General features: G+C 38.5%; 1 protein-coding gene and 1 pseudogene across 4 annotated transcripts in view; one reads left to right on the forward strand and one right to left on the reverse strand.

The window, feature by feature from the left end:
- The window catches only part of MSRA (methionine sulfoxide reductase A), a 798,651-nt gene that overhangs the window by 35,880 nt on the left and 741,468 nt on the right, over positions 1 to 21,303 (forward strand). The window lies entirely within an intron of this gene.
- Positions 2,576 to 3,682, reverse strand: LOC101345224 (RNA cytidine acetyltransferase pseudogene; annotated as a pseudogene).

Here is a 21,303-nt window from a genome sequence, read left to right on the forward strand (position 1 = left end):
TGTTAACCAATGTCATAAAACAACATGTGTACTACTGTTTCATGAGAAACTATTTGTTCTGTAAGCCTTCACCTGAAGTACAATAAAATAAAAAATAAAAAAAAACAAAAAACACAGGTAAACATCTTTCTGGTATTCTGTGCTTTCAGTCAGGATCCATCTGATATCAGTAATGATATCCCTTGTTCCACGTTCTCTTCTGAATCTGGCTTGAATTTCTGGCAGTTCCTTGTTGAGGTACTGCTGCATCTGCTTTTGAATGATCTTCAGCAGAATTTTACTTGCTTGTGAGATTAATAATATTGTTCGATACTTTCTGCATTCTGTTGGATCACCTTTCTTTTGAATGGGTAGAAATATTTATCTCTTTCAGTGGGTTGACCTGGTAGCTTTCTTCCAAATTTCTTGGCATAGATGAGTGAGTGCTTCCAGTGCTGCATCCGTTTGTCGAAACATCTCAGTTGGTATTCAGTCAATTCCTGGAGCCTTGGTTTTCACCAGTGCCTTTAGCGTAGCTTGGACTTCTTCCTTCAGTACCATCAGTTCTTAAGCATATGCTAACTCCTGAAATGCTTGAACGTCAACCAATTCTTTTTGGTACAGTGACTCTGTGTATTCCTTCCATGTTCTTTTGATGTTTCCTGTGTCGTTCAATATTTTCCCTGTATAATTCTTCAGTATTGCAACTCGAGGCTTGAATTTTTTCTTCACTTCTTTCATCTTGAGAAATGCTGAGCGTGTTCTTCCCTTTTGGTTTACTATCTCCAGCTCTTTGCACATTTCATTATAATACTTTGTCTTCTCTAGCTGGCCTTTGAAATCATCTGTTTAGCTCTTTTACTTCATCATTTCTTCCTTTTGCTTTAGCTACTCTATATTCAAGAGCAAGTTTCAGAGTCTATTCTGACATCCATTTTGTCTTTTCTTTCTTTCCTCTCTTTTTAATGACTTCTTGCTTTCTTTATATGTATTGTCCTTGATGTCATTCTACAACTCGTCTGGTCTTCGGTCATTAGTGTTCAATGTGTGAAATCTGTCCTTGAGATGGTCTCTAAATTCAGGTGGGATATACTCAAGGTATATCTCAAGTTCTGCTTGAACTTGCATATTATCAGTTGATGGTCTGTTCCATAGTTGGCCCCTGGTCTTATTCTGACTGATACTAAGTTTTTGCATTGTCTCTTTCACAAATGCAGTCGATTTGATTCCTGCATATTCCATGTGGCGAGGTCCACATGTATAGTCGCTGTTTATGTTGTTGAAAAAAGGTATTTGCTGTGAAGAAGTTGTTGGTCTTGCAAAATTCTATCATGCCATCTCCAGCATCATTTCTATCACTAAGGCCATATTTTCCAACTACACATCCTTTTTCTTTGTTTCTAACTTTAACATTCCAATTGCTGGTAATTATCAATTCATCTTGATTGCATATTTGAGCAATTTCAGACTGCAGAAGTTTGTAAAAATCTTTAATTTCTTCATTTTTGGCCTCAATGGTTAGTGTGTAAATTTGAGTAATAGTCGTATTAATTGGTTTTCCTTGTAGGCATATGGATATTATCCTATCACTGACAGCATTGTACTTCAGGATAGATCTTGAAATGTTCTTTGTGTTGATGAATGCAACACCATTCCTCTTCAATTTGTCATTCCTGGCATAGGAGACTGTATGATTGTCTGATTCACAATGGCTAATACCGGTCCATTTCAGCTTCCTAATGCCTAGGATATTGATGTTTATGTGTTCCATTTCATTTTTGATGACTTCCAATTTTCCTAGATTCATACTTCGTACATTCCACGTTCCTTTTTTATTTTTGGCCTTTCTTGGATGCTGTTTATTAAAAATAGATTCTATATCTCTCCTTCAGCCCTGCTAGCTAAAGGGGACTTTCCCGGTATTTGTTTCCAAGCTGATGAAGTCAGAGGTCTTGGGGACTCAGATGTCACAGCCTACTTAAATTAAGGCTGGGACACGGGTTAGCGGCCCTCTGGAACCAGGAGTGTATGGACACAGCATAGGCAGACCATGTGCATGGAACAGTGGCCGCATGACCACCTGGCAGAGGAGCTGCTGCTGCTGCAGGCTGCAGGGTCAGTTTGGACAAGTCTATGACAAGAGACCCAGTGGTCCATCAGCAGCCCCCTGAGCGTCACCAGAAAGCTGTGTACTTAAGGGCATGAGGAGGGACAGTGGTTGGCATGGTTTCCACATGTGTGGGAACGAGCCAGAAAAGCTGGGCCTGGAGCAAAATATGAACTAATGGTGCCAATGGTAGGAGAGGAGAGACGGATCCTTGGCAGTGCCAGAGGGGTGTGCCCAACCCACTGAGTCCTGAGCAGACCCCTCCCCCTGGGAGTGACTTAGCTTTAAGCTGAGCTCAGCCCACCCAAGGATGTGCCCATAGACTGAATTCATGGCCAGCTTCCTGGTTTGATGGGGGCCCTGGCTGCTCTGAACCATCAAGCCACCACCCAGTCCAGCCAGGGACGGTTCAGGAAGCTAGGCTGTCTCCTTAGGAGTATGCCGACTGAGGTCCACATTTATCTCTATATTTCCTCTGCTTCAGTTTCATATCTTTTTTGTTCTTCATATCTCTGTTTTTCTTCAACTTTTTGTTCTTTTTGGGTTCTTGTTTGGCTTCCAACTTCTTTTCTTGTCACTCTTCAGTCTGACGATGGAGGCATTCTGCCCAGCTTTGTTCAAAACTTCATTCCACTGTTTGTCATCCCCATGGATTATATATTGAGAGAGGTCCATGTTCTTCAGTTTTCCTACTTCTTATGTTTCTCCTGAAACTCCTTTGCTGCTTCATCCAGGTCTTCACTCAGTGTCTTCATTGTTGGCTCCATAACCACATCCTTCACGGCCACCATCTGCTCCTCAGTGGCCTTTTCCTGCACTTCACTGAAGAGCATCACAACTTTGCGGATGATCCGGTTGAAAAGTCCCATCAGCTGGCCCGAAGGCAGGTCGATCTCCTTTTCCAGCTGGTCCACAGACTTATGCTGCAGGCCAATCCCCAACAGAAGGGCCGACTGGGCAGCAGACAGGGACAGGTCCCCCAGCTGGTTCAGGAAGTACATCTGGGAGATGGCTGGGATCATGTCCATGATGAGATGATAGTCCACCATGTTCTGTGAATACATCTCCAGCCTCTTCAGGTCGTAGCAGAGGAAGAGCGCTTCCAGCTCCTCCCCCCTTAGGGCTGGCTGGGCTGGTTTCCTTATGTTCTTGTTCTGAATGATGTTCAGAGCCAGTGGAGTAGAGAAGGTGCTGAACTGGTAAGAGATCAAGCCCAGGAACAGCCTTTGGAAATCTTTCCCAAAGGCTGAGAGCTAGTCTCCCTGGTCAGTCTCATCCTCTTCGGTAAGTGTATTCAGCACGATGCAGGAGTGTTCTCTTTTCAGGTCGTTCGGGGTCTGTCTCAGATACACAGGAACAAATCCAGCTCGTTTCCAGAATTTGAGGAGCCTGGGGGTCAGACGATAGGAAACACCCAGGTAGTCCAGGCACTAGGCAGGCCTCTCATTCAACTTGAGGAGTAAGGGAGGTAGGTCCTTCCGCGGAGTGCTGACCTCTTCCAACAAGCTGACAGCCTTTTGAGACTGAGGCAGCTCGGCTTCTTGTGTCCCTTGTCTCTTCAGCTTCTGCTTCTGTTTTCTATGGCCTCTTGGCCTTCGGGCCTCACGCCCACATCTGCCTTGCTGGGGCAAGTGTTCCAAAGCTCTGTAGCTCCACCGGTAAGTGCCTGGAGGCACCCCACTCCGCCAGGAAGCCTCCTGCACACAGGCACTCAGCTTCCTTGCTCCATGGGTCGGCAAGCCTAGCTCCACCGTTAAGTACCCAGAGGCACCCCACTCTGCCAGGAAGCTTCCTGCGCACAGGCACTCAGCTCTTTCGCTTCGTGGGTTGCCTCCAGTGCTGTCTCGCACTGGTCTCCTGGTTCTGCTGCTTTTGGTTCTCTGCCACTGCCGTTTCTCTGCTGCTGCAGGTTCTCTGCCGCTGCTGGTCCTCTGTCACTGCTGCACGTCTATCCATTAACAGTTTTAAAACTGCTTCCACATTTTTGGTATCTGTTAGAGCAGCACCCCACTCCTGGTACCAAATTCTGTCTTAGTCATCTAGTGCTGCTGTAACATAAATACCACAAGTGGATGGTTTTAATGAAGAGAAGTTTATTTCGTCACAGTCAAAGTAGGCTAAAAGTCCAAATTTAGGGAGTCAGCTCCAGGGGAAGGCTTTCTGTCTCTGTCAGCCTTCTTCTCTTCGGTGTTCCTCTGGACTAGGAGCTTGTCTGCTCAGGGACCCCAGTCCAGAGGACGTGCTCTGCTCCCGGCACTGCTTTCTTGATGGTATGAGGTCCCCCTCCACGTTCCTATTATTAATGGATGTTTGCAGCTGTTTCTTCTCATTTTGAGTTGTACCACATCAGTATATGAACGTCCTGAGAACTTTCTTCCATCCATGTCATTAAGATCAACTCTACTTTGAGGAGGCAGCTCTTCCCCAGTCGTATTTTGAGTGCCTTCCCACCTGAGGGGCTCATCTTCTGGCACTATATCAGACAATGTTCCACCGCTATTCGTAAGGTTTTCACTGGTCAATATTTTTCAGAAATAGACTACCAGGTCCTTCTTCCTAGTCTGTCTTAGTCTGAATGTTCAGCTGAAACCTGTCTACGAAGGGTGACCCTGCTGCTTTTGAAATACCAGTGGCAAGGCTTCCAGTATCACAGCAACACCCAAGCCAGCACAGTATGACAAACTGACAGGTGGAGAAAGGGAAGTAGTAAATGCAAAACAGGCAGGCTGAGGTTGGTTGCTGGGGAGATGCTTGGGCAAGATGTCACAACACAAACTGAGGCAGAAGTAGTGCTGAGGGCAGGATGAGGCTATATACCAGGTCAATACAACAGGAGGTGGCAGGTCTAGTCAGGGCTGCACACCAGATTCAGTCTGAAGGCAATCCCAGAGTCACTGCCAGTAGAGGTTGATTAGGAGGAAGGGTATGAGAGGGCAAAACATGACTACTCTGCTTGAATTAATGTGGACGAGGTGAGATGTTCCTCTGAAGCGGCTGACATCCATCAGCAGTCTGAATGTGGCACTTGCCATTTGGGACTTCCTGGTCTTTGGCTTAAACCCCAATTCCATACTGTGGAAGTCCAAATCTACCCGTAAGATTTCTGTAAATTCCTGAGTGTGGGGGGAGGGTGATTATGTTTTCCTGGTTATCTCTGCCTCTAGGGTCCCGCATCCACAGATACTATCTCTTTTTCACACTGAACTGACCCCGTTAGGATTTTCTACCAAAACCCCACTCACAACACGTCTGAGAATGTCATAAATTTCACCAAAGATTGGGGTCAGGTTGATGGAGGAGGAGTCACACAACATGCAGCAAACAAGTTAAAATCTTACTTCAGAAATTCCTGCTCCCAAGCACCTTTTGCCCAGCCCTTCATTCATGGGTTTCTCCCTGGCCCTTCACAACACATAGGGCAAAGCCTTATAACCTTTCAGGTTCCACTTCCCTTCCCACCTGTGGCCCCACCCTTCTCATCCCCTTCGAAGAAAATGTTAATTTTCTTTTCTCACACAAAACAGATCTAGCATTTCTTTTTGGCATCAGTTCTAGCTAATATCCGTGCTGTGAAGGTCTCACCTTCTATTTCAAAAACTTTATCAAGTTTTATTTTCAAACAAGGACAGTAGACTTTTAATTCATGGACCTGAATTAGATTTTGTAACATTGGAGCTTCCAGACTAACTAGGAGAGAGATGGGGAGAAGGGATGGTGAGGAGTGACTGGATTTGGAGGACCCTTTTCTTCTAATCTCCCCTCCAGAGTGTTTGAGGACTCCCCTATTCTTGTCCCATGTATGTGTTTTATCTCCCACCACCTCTGCCCCACTAGACAGTAAAATCTTTAAAGATAAGGACTGTGTTGTGTCATCATCTTATCCCTGAAGCACTGACGAAGGTGCCCTGAACACAGTAGGAATTCAGTAAACTATTTATTGAACAAATAGATGTGCTCAGTGCTGTGCTAATGAGATGGTTAAAAAAGTTAATAATGTTTGTTTCTAAGGAGCTTATAGTCTAGTCAGGAAGGCAATATATATGAGATAATCGGAGAATAAGTCATGAACCTTTTGACACTGACGAGAGGGTGAATTTGTCAAGAATTTGAAACTGCTTAACTGTATCTACATTCTTTGTTGTATTTGCAGCATTTAAATAAAATTGTGATTCCTATCCAGCTTATCACCGATTCAGATACATTATTTTTCCAAATTAAAAACAGAGGTGTATAGTCATATTTTCAGGAATTTTTAAAGTGCATCAAAGATTATAAATTTCATTTTAGCATCAGCAAATGACAATCTAACAAGTTATTTTGAATTTAGTAAAAATCTAAAACTCAGGTTAATTTTGTTTTCTGGATAATTATTCTAATGGGGAGAGATTTCCAAGGGGGTATTAGGATGAAATATTGTTTTTGGATATGTGACACATTTCTTTGTATTTTAAAATCTCTTGGGTATTTTAAGGGAAATTTAATCTGATTTTGATCCAAATAGAATTTACTCACAATAATGGAAAAATATTTTATATCCAGAGAATCTATTGATGTTCTTAAAGCTTTTCTCCTGGGAATAAGAAATCACACATTTTTCTAACAGTAAATCACAAACCTCCGATGTCTAATTTTTCTACTTATCTAACAAAATCTGAGTTAAGTATCAACTTGGGCAGTTCCAGATCAATTATTTTTGCTTTTAATTTTTGAGTTTTTCTTTTAAAATAATACAAAGGAAATTATCTTAGAGGAGGTTTTCTTTCTTTCTTACTCTGACAGTTTTATCTACTATCCCATTTTTCTTCTTCAAACAATGATTTTGGGAGATTTAAGGTAACAAAACAATTTTGATGTCTGTGGATTAATGGTGTCTGTATTCAGAATGTTTCAGACCTGTCAGAAGCTTGGAAATAGCATTTACGTGTATTTCATCATTTTAATTTTAAAATACTTTCTCTAAGAATTAGATACCAGTCCCAAGTGAATATTTTGAATTTTAAAGAGGAAATTTAGGCTAATCCACAGCCCAATTTTGTACTCTTGAAAGATCTGAGATCCATTTGCAAATAAAAAGGAGGTCATTATATCAATATTATGTTTTGGAAGTGGAATGTAGAAGAACTTTGGCAGTGTCAGATTGTAAGAGGATCTTTCATGGCCATTCAGGAACCCAGAGGGTACACCAAGTGTTTCAACTCGCTTTCTGCTCAGGGACACTACTCCTTTGGCACTCCTCCTTCTCTCTGGGGTTTGTCCTGACTTCCAAGATCTGATTTCAATCTGACTTATTTTGACCTCTTATATACAGTGGTGTTGTCAGCTCTTCTCTTCCCTGTGCAGGCTTTGCATCTCTGACGGGCCAGAATGGGCAAGGGACCAGCTCTTGCTCCACAGCTCTTTGCTGCCCTCTGCTGCCCACAGCAAGTGACAGTTAACCCTTCCAGGTTCAGCTAGCTCATGGGATTTGATACCTGGATTGTTGCAATAGTATTCTGGTCTCTCCTTCATTCAGTTCATCAAACAAATCATAGCCAGATAAATCTTCCTAAAACATCATTTCACCTGAGAAGCAGCTCAATTGTACTTGTTAGGTACACAGACTGGAGAGAGAGAGTCTGCCTGAGTTCAGCCCCAGCTTTGCCATTTATTAACTGTATGATCTTGGGTAAGTTAATTAAACTTCCTATGCCTCAGTTTTCTAGTTTGAAAAATCGGACAGATAATACCCTTATGAGGTGGGTATTATTGTTAGGTACCAATGATCATGAAGGTGGCTCAGGACAAGGCAGTGTTTTGTTCTGTCATTCATAGGGTCACCATGAGTCAGAGCCGAAGGCAACTAACAATGACAACAATATTATTGTTATGAGGATTAAATGAAATAAAATGAGAAGTGTTTACAACAAGCGTTTGACACATAGTAAGTGCTAAATAAATATTAGTTATTGTTATAATTATTACCACCCCCTCTTTTAGGATTTGCTGTAGACCAGCATTTTCCAAAGTATGGGACTCATAACACAAGATGTTATTAGCTGGCTCAAGGGCCTGGAATTAAATAACAGAATCACATAGTGAGAAAACTATTCCTTTTTTTCAACTGTCTTTCAGCTCTGCTGATTATATCAAGATAGCAGTGACAGCTTGGTACTAGAATGTTTTTAACCATTTTCCAACACTTGATAATAATCTCTGTTTTTCGTAGAGATAGGCCTCAAGCTTAGAAACAGCTATGCTGTTATTATTAGGTGCTGTTGAGTCAGTTCCAACTCATAGCGACCCCATGTACAATAGAACAAAACACTGCCTGGTCCCATGCCATCACACCATCGTTGTTAAGCTTGAGCCCATTGTTGCAGCCACGGTGTCAGTCCATCTCATTGAGGGTCTTCCTCTTTTCTGCTGACCTTCTGCTTTACCAAGCATGGTGTCCTTCTCCAGGGACTGGTCCCTCCTGATAAGATGGCCAGAGACAGCTATAGGCTTTGAGAATTTAATAACAGCCATTTTGACAGTGTTTTTCTATTTCTGGCAAATGATGCTGATTTTCTGTTTATAGTTGTAATATAAATGTCTTTTAAAAATTAATCTAGGTTTAAAAAGGTGAGTTTAAAATACTAAGTAAATATTAAATATATCATACCATAGCTTGATACATGGCAAAAACATGAACATGGTCCACAAGTGCCTGAAGTTGGAGGAAGCCCCCTCAGAGAGCACATTCTTCAGGCCTTCACAGTCTTCAGCTGGCCTGACATACTTTCTGCTCTCCTCATGGGCCTCTATTGTAGCCAGACTGCCCCATTGATTACTGACATGTCCTGAGCATTCCTGATTTTTTTTTTCTCAAGACTGCCCTCCCAGTTCCTCTACACTTTTCCAATTTTCACTCATCCTTAAAAGCCTGATTCAAAACTGCCATCCTCTGCAAGACCTCCCATACATACCTTGGCTCTAGTCTCCTTCCTCTAGACTTTGGCATGCTCATCGTCTGCTCCATTTACTTAGTGATCCTTTTTTTGGTATACAATATGTATTATTTCCATGTATATGTCTTGTTTCTTCAACTGAAAGAAAAAGACTGGGAGATCCTTTAGGATGGGGGGTGATATTAGTTATACTCTTATTAGGGCCCAATACAGTGCCTTGGATATAATAAATATTACTAAATATTTTATTCTAATTGCTGTCTCTGGATTGAGGTATAATTTGTATACCACAAAATTGACCTATTTTAGCTGTACTGCTAGATCATTTTAATTAAATTTATACGGTTGTGAACCATCACAACAGTTCAGTTTTACAACACTTTCATCACTCTAAAAAATTCTCTCTTGCCATTTGTAGTCATTCCCCTCTCCCACTGTCAGCCCCAGGCAAAAATTGATCTGCTTTCTGCCTTTATAGTTTTGCCTTTTTAAAGAAATTTTAGGTAAATTAAATTATACAATATGTAGTCTTTTATGTCTGGCTTCCTTCACTTAGCAAAATGTTTCTGAGGTTCATCCATGTTGTTGCAAGTGTTAGTGGTGTGTTCCTTTTTATTGTTTAGTAGCAACGGATAAATCACATTTTGTTTATCCATTTACCACGTGGTGGATATTTAGATTTTCAGTTTTGGGCTATTATGAATAATGCTGCTATGAACTTCACACGCATGCCTTTGTATGAATATATGTTTTCATTTCTCTTGGGTAACTAGGAGTGGAAATTGCTGAGTCCTATGGTAACTGTAGGTTTAACTTTAAAAGCATTGTTTGAGGGTTCTAGTTTCTCTACGTTGTCGGCAACACTTGGTATTGTGTGTCTTTTTTCTTATAGCCATTCTAATGGGTGATTAGGGATGAATCGAGGATGACGCTTGGATTTTCAGGTTGAGTAATTAGGTGTTTGGTGCTACCGTTTAATGGGAGGCTGAAAGAGGAATGGACTTTTTAAGGAAAATCAAGAGTTTTGGTTTAGCCAAGTTGACTTTGAGGTGTCTCTTAGCCATTCAAGAAAAATATTAAGTAGGTAGTTGGATATATGAGGCCAACTATGTTCATTCTGTCTCCCTGAATTTATTAAATAATGCACCCTGAGATAGCTGCTTCAGTTTTCTGTATCCTAGATATGTGTCTGCTGGTCTGGACAAGCCATAAAACTTCTGATGTCAGTATTCTTATCTATAAAGTAAAATAATACCTGTCCTTCCTCCAAAGGTTGGGTGAGGAATGTATGAGTTAAGGAGTGTGAAAGTGCTTATTGTCATTGTCTAACCCTTTATTTTGCACATAGCAGGTGCTTTGTAAACACTGACTTAATAAATCAAAGAATGCAGGTAATAACCAAGTATGTAGTGGTAGAGAAAGGGAGATTCTTTGCAGCAGGACAAGGAAAAGTAAGTATTATAAAAAGAAATACAGTATGTGCTGTTTATTAAAGTTACATACATCTCTTCTCACAGGAGAATTTTGATTTACTGCATTGTACATATGTCGCATATGGACATTTCTAGGGAACAGATTCCTTTTTCTGAGCAGCGAGTGGCTTCCAGTACTCCATTATTGCTCCGGGAACATGTTAGTAATGATTATGAAAGATAGGACACCATGAAATCTGTAAGGTGATTTGGCAGAAGTCGATGCTGTTGGTGCCAGGATTTGGGTACCGTACCACAGTTTCCTGTTTTCAAATGTGTTAATTGATCCGTAAAGGACATCTTTTGGAAGCAAGAATTCAGACAAACTGGCACAGGCTGGACCTCTGCCAAGACTGCTCGGAAGTTTGCCATACTGGGAGCAAAAGAGTTAGTGTGTGAGAAAGAGAGAGAAAGAGTGGGGCAGAGGGAGAGGCAGAGCTGAGGAAAGAAAAAAAAGGCAAGACTTGGCACAGCTCAGTCAAATCAGCTTCTTTTGTCTGCTTCCTCAGCTTGAGCTTCAGGAAAGAAAACCGTCCTGGGGTACAGACAAACTCAGAACTTTTTGGTTTTCAAACTCAGAAGGTTTTTTAAGTCTCTAGGGCTATTTGAAAGTGTTGTACATACAATGATGTTTAGTCACCAGTGTTAAGGGAAATAAAAGGCTTTTTTAAAAATGAAGCTTCCACAGTGTCCATGCATTTGGGAAATACAGTATTTGATTTTTTGCATGTATGATTATACCATGAGGGACAGCACTAATTTAGAAGATGGCAAGGCAAATTTTAATTAGAGAGGATATTAAGTTTTTACAAAATAAAGTTTGTTCATCAATACAAACCAGCTTTCAAACCAAATCAGACATCCTTCGGAATGTGTTCAGAACGTAAGTTTTTAGATTTTATTTTTTCCCATTTATAGATATTAACTTTTCAAGGACCCTTTCTAAGATTTTATGCAACCCAGCCAAGAAGTCAGAGTAAAAGTTGTTCTATCCATGTGTTTAAGAAAACCTTTTCTTAAAGCAACAGCTTTTATTTCTGCTGCTTCATGCTGTCCTAAACTACATCCCCCAGCAATTAGTGACAACACTGAAGACCAGAAAGGCAAGCTGAAGACACCCAGCCTTCGCTTGAAGGGCAAACAAGAAATGTGAGCTTGATCATTATTTTTTTTGTGTATCTTTGCTGTGAATCATTTTTGGATGGGGTGGGGAGGTGGGTGGGTAGGTGTCGTGGGTAGGTGTCTATGTCTAAAAGATGTGTGCGATTAGTGAATTCTCATTGTGAGAAGGAAATGATATAAGGTAATTTTCGTGATGTGGTAGAATGGCTGAGAATGGTAAAGAATAGACATCTAAATGTTTCTTGAGGATAAGAAGTAATGAGCTGTATTTGAAATACTAGGAGAAAAATTCCATTATTTTTAGTTGATTAGATTTTTATAATTAAACGATTACTGTAGCCTGGCTCTCAAAATGTTTTAAGCAGAAGGAAAATCTGGAAAGTTCATCAATTTTGTTTTTAAAACTACCTGGTGTTTTAGTTAGATATATACTTTATATCTAATTTCTTAATAATAAATACTTCCTATCAGGCCTGGCTATGGTTGGATTGTGATAGTTCTGCTCTTAAAATCAGCATTATTGTAGGAAAGGTTAAGTGTAAGCCACGTATTTTTGTGAACCTCCCTCCTTGCTAGTAAGTATTCTAATTTTAAAAAAGAGAGTTTGAGTTGTAGGATTAGGTTATGACTCCTAATAACAGTATATCTTCTTTTTATTTTATACATTGAAAGAATAGAAGATCGTATATATTTACATAAGTACTATATATATATATATATATATATTTATAGTATAAAAGACTGTTCCAGGATCTTTGCTTTTGTTTTGAGTATCTAATCATTAATTTGTTAATCCTTTGACAAAAAAAGGAAAGATTTTTTGTTTATAGTTTATATTATTTTGCGCTTTAAAATTGTCAATTGTTTAAGATGGTTTTTATAGAATTAGAGTGACACATTGGCAATTCTGAGAATGGCATTTAATATACAAATATGATTTAATATGAAATCTAATACAGGTGTTTGAATAGTTAAGCTAATATGTTTTCAACTTTTTTACTAATCAACATTTTGATCTTTAGTAAAATGAAATTACTTTTATGTTTATGTGGATTGCCAAAATGACAACGTTTGTTTTATAAGCTTCTTTATACACTACCTCGCTAATAATCCTAAAGTGTATGGCAAGACATAAAAGACATGCTGATAGTCTCTGGAAAAGAAATGTTTGCATGACTGCAGTCTTCTTTTTTGAATAATCACAGAATCATTCATGCCTGTACTAAAAACCAACAATACATGAAACAAAAAGAAAGTTCAGTAAATAAGTTTAAATAAGAGCTACATTTTAATATTGTCCGTCTTATTACCAATTTATATTTAATTTACTTCTTGAAGATTTAACGTAACCTCTTCTAATTTTGGTTTGCAAAGTATATAACTTCTTTAATTTATTTAAGATCTTTTTTTTTCCTTAAAGTTAAAAGAATCTTTACTGGCTTATTTTTTTAACTTGTTTGCAGCGAACTAGTTTTCTAACACTATAATAAAGAGTAGATGAATTAAAAAATGAAGACGATACTTTAAGAAATGTTAAATTTCTCAGTACTGGTAAAACTATATTTGATAGTTTTATTAGACTTAAGATTTGATAAATATCAACTGTTATATCACATGAAATTTCTTAGCAATACATTCTCTGTGGCCTACTTGTTACATACCTTAAAATGATAAAGTCCCCTGTTAAGATACTTCTTGTTAACTGGTGTAATAAACACTCCTTTGTACAACAATTTTTAAAGATATGTTTAAGAAATTGTGTGGATTACATTTTTTAAAAAATATACATTCAGGTTTAACATAATGCATGTGTCTTTACTTTTAGACCTTCTGTTTAACAAACACATTGACCTATAGGATTTTTAATTATTTCCACATGAGTATTAATATTTCAAATCTTATTTTAAAGTATATAAATACTAGTGGTTTGATTGTAAGTGAACTCTATTTCAGCATATATTCATTGTAGTTTGAAATGTATAATATTTTGAAGTAGAATTATTAAGACAGATATGGATTAGTATTTAACTACTAGATAGCTGTAATTAAATTCCATTTACATGTATATACGTGAACATACAAACACCTTATTCTGTAAACAATTTGTGAACCTCTCAAGGGGGCTTAGCCCAATATTTTATAATTATTTACTCATTTATTCAACAAATGTTTAATGAGCACCCACTGAAATATGTTAATGTTCTATTGATGAAGTTATTTTGGGCAACAGGGAAGGAAGCCACATAAATGGATGGAGGAGGGAATAGACTTAAAATAGAAGTACAAAAGTCTAGCTAGAAAAGAGTAGTACTGCCAATAGATTTCTTTCCATAGATTAAAGTATGTTAACTTTTATTGCACAATATATATATTATAGAATGTTATTATAAAAAATCAGGAAATTAGTTGTAGTTCATTTAGTTATAAGAATTTTGTTTTATCACTGTTTAGATTGCTGCATCTTACTGGCCAAAAAGCTTCAGTTGTTCAAGTCTTCTGGCAGATGTGTAAAATAAGCAATTCAAATGCTGTGAGGAAAAAATTAAATAGGGAAGATTAAACTACTGCTCACAGGCTAGATTTTACATATGTCAAAGCAAGTGTCACTGACCCTTCAAAGATGTGGCTGTAATGTAAAAGGCTGTGGCCTGATTGTGAGGAATTTTTTCTTCCCTTCATTTTCTTTTGTGAGAAAGAGGAGGAAGAGAAGGCCAATTCCACATCCTTAAGCCAACATGGCTCTTTGAAAGTAAGTTTGATGGGGGCAGTGTATTTTAAAGTGGCCAATCAGTTCACTTCCTGTATTCTCTAGTGTAATTATTTATGTATATATTTTTCCTTAGCTTTTGTTCACTAACAAAAAAGACTCACAGGCATAATACATCTCTTGACTCTAGATGTAAGTGAGCATTAAACTTAGTGGCCTTACTGTATTCCATGCAGTTGTTCTCTAATATAAAAAAGAAAGTATAGGTTCATATTCTAAAGAGGAGATAAAAGTCACATGAGTCAGGAAGATGAGCTTGGAGGCTATTGTGGTGGCCAAGGCCTGTGCCAGGGGTGGTGGCTGATAGAATGGAAATGAGGAATGTTTCAGGTATGCACTGCTGAAGTAATTCCATAAATATTCCCAGAGGGCCTACTCTGTGCCAATCACCATGTAGGATGTAGGGGGTATAAAGATAAAATTTCCACCTGTAAGGAATTCGTAGTGTAGTGGGGAGGAGTAGTGTAAGAATAACTGATATATGTATATCTCTTGATAGTTTACCAAATGCTTTCACCTGGTATCTCTTTTAATCCTAGCAGCAATGTCTAGCACAAGGACTGGTAGATAATGGCCACTCATTAAGTATTTACTGAAGGACTAAACCACATTATTCTCTTCTTGAGTCTTACTTGATTAAGAGAATTTTTTCCCTCATAGTTGAGAAACAAAAAGCACTGTGCTCGTTTTTACCTTGAGTTTGTGTTGCTGGTTATGGGTTTGGGGTGGGGGGTGGAGTGGAGCACAAGACCACCTTCTTTTTGACTGTATTAGGATCTCCTGAGGTAGCCATTGTAGACAGTATAAAATAAGGGCTTGACTGGTACACAATGGTCCTGATCTCCATTCCCTCTCCACTGGGACTCCATTATCTTGCATTTTCCCTGTCCTAGACAGAAACAACCAGTGCCAAGAGTGTAATAAGGCATTATAGGGGGATGTATAAAATGGTTGCTGAGGCCAGTTTATGTTGAACATCATCTTTCCAGATCTTTCTCTAGGGTGTTTTGAGTGAGGAGCAAAAGTCAGGGCCATTGTGTACAGTTATGCAGTGTGCCCTGCACAAAGATGTCTGGCTGAGGGAGTGTGTGGGGACTGAAATTGAGCCCCCTCTCTTCTGCCCAAGCCCTATGCCTTGGTCTGCTCGAGTAAGGTACACGGGGAACATGAGTGCTAGTGGTGGCTCTGGAGAGAATGGCAGTGGGGTTAAAGCCAGACTTGAAATTACAATAGCAGGACTGTTCAAATGGTCTAGGGTTGGGGAAGGCAGCATCACAGTATTTGACCATGGAGTTCAAGTGGTGTGGGGAAGATAGTCAGGAGAGTTCCCAAGAACATGGTGATAGGGAAAGATGAGTGAGTAGAAATTCCAGTAAAGTGAAAGAAAAGATTCAGAGAGTACTAAAAGTTAGGAATTTAGTTGGAACCCAACAGGGTGTGAATAATAGCAGCAACTCTGGAAGGCTCAACTTAAAAGTTTGAGAATTGGACTAAAGTTATTTCTCTAAAAGCAAATGCAGAAAAGAAAAAAAAAAAAAAAACCTGTTTGTATTCTGTATTCCACAATGATATAAGAATTAAAATATCTACTGTTTTTTACAGTTAAGGATCTATTGTTCCTGTACAAATAAACATATCTCTAATATATGGATCTTGAGGTTTTGTGGAAAATAGTTTGGTATTATGGTTTAGTTTAGGTTTCAAGGAATTAGTACTTGTATAGTGATGCCATCCTTTTTACACCATGTATTAATGCCTTTTTCCTTTATTGTTATTGTGTGCCATTGTGTTGATTCTGACTCATAGCAACTGTATAGGGTAGAGTAGAACTGACCCGTAGGGTTTTCTAGGCTGTAATCTTTATGGGAGCAGATTGCCAGGTCTTTTCTTCCATGGAACTGCTGGTGGGTTCAAACCACCAGCCTTTTGGTTAGTAGCCAAGTGCTTAACCATTGTGCTACCAGGGCTCCTCTTTTTCCTTTAGCCACCCTTAATTTCCCTTACTTGAAAAGAACAGATTGTTCTCAGGGATCTGAGAGTACTTTACCAACCAGCTGCTCTCGAATCCATTCTAACTCATGGTGACCCCATGTGGTGCATAGGGTTTTCAAGGCTGTAACCTTTGGGAAGCAGATCATCAGGCCTTTCTTCTGAGATGCCTCTCGGTAGGTTTGAACTGCCAGCCTTTTGATTAGTAATTGAACACTTAACCGTTGATGCCCCTAGGAACTCCTGAGAGTACTTTAAGTATGCTCATAGAAAAGCTGCTTTTGAAGCAAACATTCCTTTAATATCATGGGTTAGAGAAGCTGGGCTTCAGAGTCTCACCAACCTGAGTTTGAATTTTGAAACCATGTTTTAATTGGCACTTTGGTCAAGTTATATAAGCCCAGTTTATTCACCTGTAAAATAGGGATAATGATATTTCCTTCAAAGGGCTGTTGAGAGGAGAAATAAGGAAATAAATTCTCAGCTCTTAACATAGTGCCTGACACATAGTAAGTACTCAGTAAATGATAGATATTGTTATTTTTTATTCGTCACAGTAACCTGGATAATCCCTGGGTTGTATATTCCTTACATTTAGCTTATTTTGTTGGTGCTACTTGTGTTTGATAACTTGCTTAATAATAGTCAAATCCTCAAATTAGGAACTGAGCCCTCTCTAATTACCAGCTTCCCTGAGATTAGTATGTGTTTACCGGTAGCACGCTGAATAAAAGATTTTAAATGAAATTATAGTTCCTTCTTTATTAATTTTGAAAATTTATTTTTAAAAGTAGAACAAACTTAATTGGGAAAGATCTCCATTTTCTACATTATTAGCATGCTAGGTTTTATCAGAGGAGCTCTGGTGGCACAGTGATTAAAGGCCTTGGCTGCTAACAGAAATGTCGGCGGTTCAAACCCATCAGCCCCTCCACTCTATGGGAGAAAGATGTGGCATTCTGCCTTCGTAAAGATTTACAGCCTTGGAAAACCTATGGGGCAGTTCTGCTCTGTCCTATGGGGTCCCTATGAGTCAGAATTGACGTGATGGCAGTGGGTAGGTTTTATTTAGACTTTTGTAACTTGTTGTTAGAAGCGGTCAATACATTAGAAAATGGTCAGAAGAAATGAATTTGACTGGAGGCATTTAAAATTTCGTGATAGTTTCATGAGAAACTATTTGTTCTGTAAGCCTTCACCTGAAGTACAATAAAAAAATAAAATAAAATTTCAGTGATAAAGTATTTCATTTGATTTGTTAACTTGCATTTGTGGTTTCAGGTTGATAACACAGATCTTAAAGGTGATGCGTATATCTTTAGAATAATAGATTTTCAGGATTGTTAAAGGCCAATAATGACAGTACTGGATCCCAGTACTGGGTCACTTGCTAACTGGGTGATCTCAGGCAAATCTAAACTTGGAAGGTTGACTTTGCCCATCAGTAAAATGAGTGTCATAATACCTAAACCAAAGAGTTGTTAAAAATATTAAGTGAGATATTATGCCTGGGAGCAATTTAACTGGTAAACAGTCTGAGAGATAGTTGTCTGATCTAGCTACCCCAAGCACTTGACTGTTATGGGGGAAGATAATGTACCGAGTTTTGTATGCTTTCCAACTCTGCATGGCAATAGACTATGAGTTATGCACATATATACTTTTAAAATGCTTTAAAATTTTAATTATGAAAAACTTCCAAAGACGTAGGAAAGTAATGAATAAAATACAATGAATACTCATGTACCTGTTATCCAGAATTAATAAATGCCATATTTATTTGCTGCAGATCTTTTTTTTGTTTTTTTAGAAAATAAAACATTAAGCATATAAGTAAAGCCCTACTCTCTCATCTCTGAAATTGGTGTAGAACATTTCCGTGGACATTTTTTTAGTATTACTACGTACATATGTAGCCATAAACAATGTAACTAGTATTTTACATGATTTAAAAATCTTTAAATTTTTTTTTACTGTTCCTGTTCTTTTGCAAATCAGATTTTTCAGTTGGTACTATTTTTTTTGAGATTTATCCATGTTGTTAATGTAGACCTATTATCTATTTTTCTGTTGGTGGACATTTAATTTTTTTCCTTGGGCCAACCATGCTGTAATGGCCATCTTTGCACATATCTCCTACACATATGTGTAGTCTCTATGGTAACCAAAACCTGTTGCCGTCCAGTCAGTTCCGACTCATAGCGACCCTATAGGACAGAGTAGAACTGTCCCATAGGATTTATCTCTATGGTAGGTGCCTAGAAATGGAGCTGAGTTACTTTACAACTTTGCTAGTAATGCCAAATTATTCTTCAAAGCGTTTGTTCCAGTTAACGTTCTTTTTATTTTTTTTGTAACTGTGTAAATAATTTTTATTGTAGTAAAATACACATCAAATTTACCATTTTAACCATTTTGAAGTGTACAATTCAATGGCATTTAGTACATTCACAACATTGTGCAACCATCACCACTATCTAATTTCAGAACATTACCCCAAAAGGAAACTCCGTATCAGTTAAGCAGTCACTCCCCATTCCCTCCTCCTCCAACTACTGGCAACTCAGTTAACATTCTTGCACTGAGATATCAAAGTTCTCACATGTCTATATCTTCATCAGTAGTAGGTATTATCAGACTTTAAAATTTTTGTCAATCTGATGGGCAAGAAATGTATCACTGATATCTTTATATGCATACCTGATTACTTAGTGAGACTGAACATATTTTTATATTGGCAATTTAGATTTCCGTTCCTGTAAGTTCTCTATTTATACCCTTTGCAGATTTTTTTCCTTAGATTTGTTTTATTCTTACTGATTTGTAGTATATTCTATATACTAATCCTTTGTAATATGGTTGAAAATATCTTCTCTTAATCTTTGTCTTGTTTTTTCACTTTGTTTATGGTAACTTTTGAGATAAACTATGGTATGTGCTTGAAAAATGGAAATGCTTGCATTTTTTACTTTCAAACATGATTTTACTGGTAATACTTATAGTCCATGTGTTGGCCAGAGAGGGCTTATGGTACTAATACTTATTTGCATGACCAGAATTTTATCCCTTTAATTAATATGTGGAAAACAGAGTTTCTAATTTGCCATATAGAATTTTGGTCAACTTGAAATCGTTGGGTAGATTCCTAGTTCCATAGCATCAATTGCTGAATTAAAGACTATTGTGAGGTTTTATTTTATTTGAAGAACCTCCTACAGCACAGCAATAATACCAGCACGTTCTGAATGCCTCAGCAACATTACCAAATAAAAGTTCTCTGGCTCTTAGAAAGAATGTTCTGTTGATCTGATTACGGTGATTTCTATACAGTGAATATTCTCGGTGCAATAAGCACTTTCTCCTTTCCCTAACCAGTAGTCTTGCTAACAAAATAATCTAATTAAGAAATTCAAACTGTTGGGGTAAGTGGAAGTGAGTTGTGGCTGAGGCTCCTTGTGTATCTTTTGTTGTGCAGTCAAGTAGCAATTATTCAGCAACTGTCCTCACACTGTCCCAGCTAAACAAAACCCACCTAATCTCCCATATCACTTTGCAAAACAAAAGAACATACAGAAGATGCAGAAACCAGGAGGACTGGGGGGCAGATGTTATATGTTGTGCATGGATGACTATTCTTTTCCTTGTTGGTAACTATATGTAACTGCTTTAATAATTCTATATCTATTAACAAAATTTGAGTGGGAAAGTATACTGCCTTAACTAGAAAACCTGGTTGTTTAGGCTGTTTAGTACCATTGCCTGTCTGCTGATAATTTGCCATAATAATAGGTAAAATTCTAGGTAGAAATTAACAGTTGATGGAAGACTGGGCTTGCAAACCCAAACCTATAAGGCAAGCCTCCCCAGTCTGGACTTTGCGGACTTGCCTTTCTTAAGGACAGTGGCTGTATGCTTAGCTCAATGCATATTTACCTTATTATACTTCTTTGCTATTCAGTGCAGTGAATGAGCCTCCCAACAGCCTGGTAGGGAGCCAGTTAAGTGCCCTCTCATTGGCTAAGCTTTGATAATTCTTCCTTCATCTACTTAATGAATTGTTCCCTGGAATTGGCATTTCTCACCAGTTCCCATGACCGTACCATTCCTTTACTTTTTAAAATTTTATGGAAAACCCTAATAAAGAATGTGTGATAATAATGACCATCGTTTGTTTAATTACAGACTGTTTTCTGTATGTTATCTAAGTTACTGCAACTCTGTGACACACACACACATTCACACACATTTCAGGTGGGAAAATTGAAACTCAGAGAGAAGTGCCTGGCCTGATTTGTAACAATACCAGGGCTCAAATCAAGTCCTCAGCCTCCAAATCCCTTCTTTCCATTTATCTGCAATTGTTCATCCTGTGACGGGGTCACCAGTAGAAATTCAAGTTGTTGCCTTTATAGTAGTCCTTCCATACACTACTTGGGACTGTGTATTTAGGTAAATATGCTCTTCTCCATTTATTCATTCAAACAGCCAGTCCATCATTCATTTAACATCTTAGTGTCTATTAGGGCTAAACAATGTGGATATGGTAATGAACAAAATATACACAATCCTCGCCTTCATGGAGCTTATAGTATAATCGTGAGGAAAGACCAAACAAGTAAATACAAGAAGGTATAATGATTGTTATAACAGGGGAAGAAGAAGGTCCTAGTTTGAAAAGTTGGCTTTCCTTCAGCCTCCTTTCTGTTGTCAACATAGAAAGAGATTAAAATTTCATGAATTTCAAAGATATGGACCTCTTAGAATATAAGACTTTTCTGATACTTTTTATATAACACCAAGTGTAAACCAAACCCATTGCTGTTGAGTCAATTCCAACTCATAGTGACCCTATAGGACAGAGTAGAACTGCCCCACAGGGTTTCCAAGGAGCAGTTGGTGGATTCGAACTGCTGACCTTTTGGTAAGCAGCCGAGCTCA

Source organism: Trichechus manatus, unplaced genomic scaffold (genome assembly GCF_000243295.1).
Source record: "Trichechus manatus latirostris isolate Lorelei unplaced genomic scaffold, TriManLat1.0 scaffold00091, whole genome shotgun sequence".
NCBI lineage: Eukaryota > Metazoa > Chordata > Mammalia > Sirenia > Trichechidae > Trichechus > Trichechus manatus.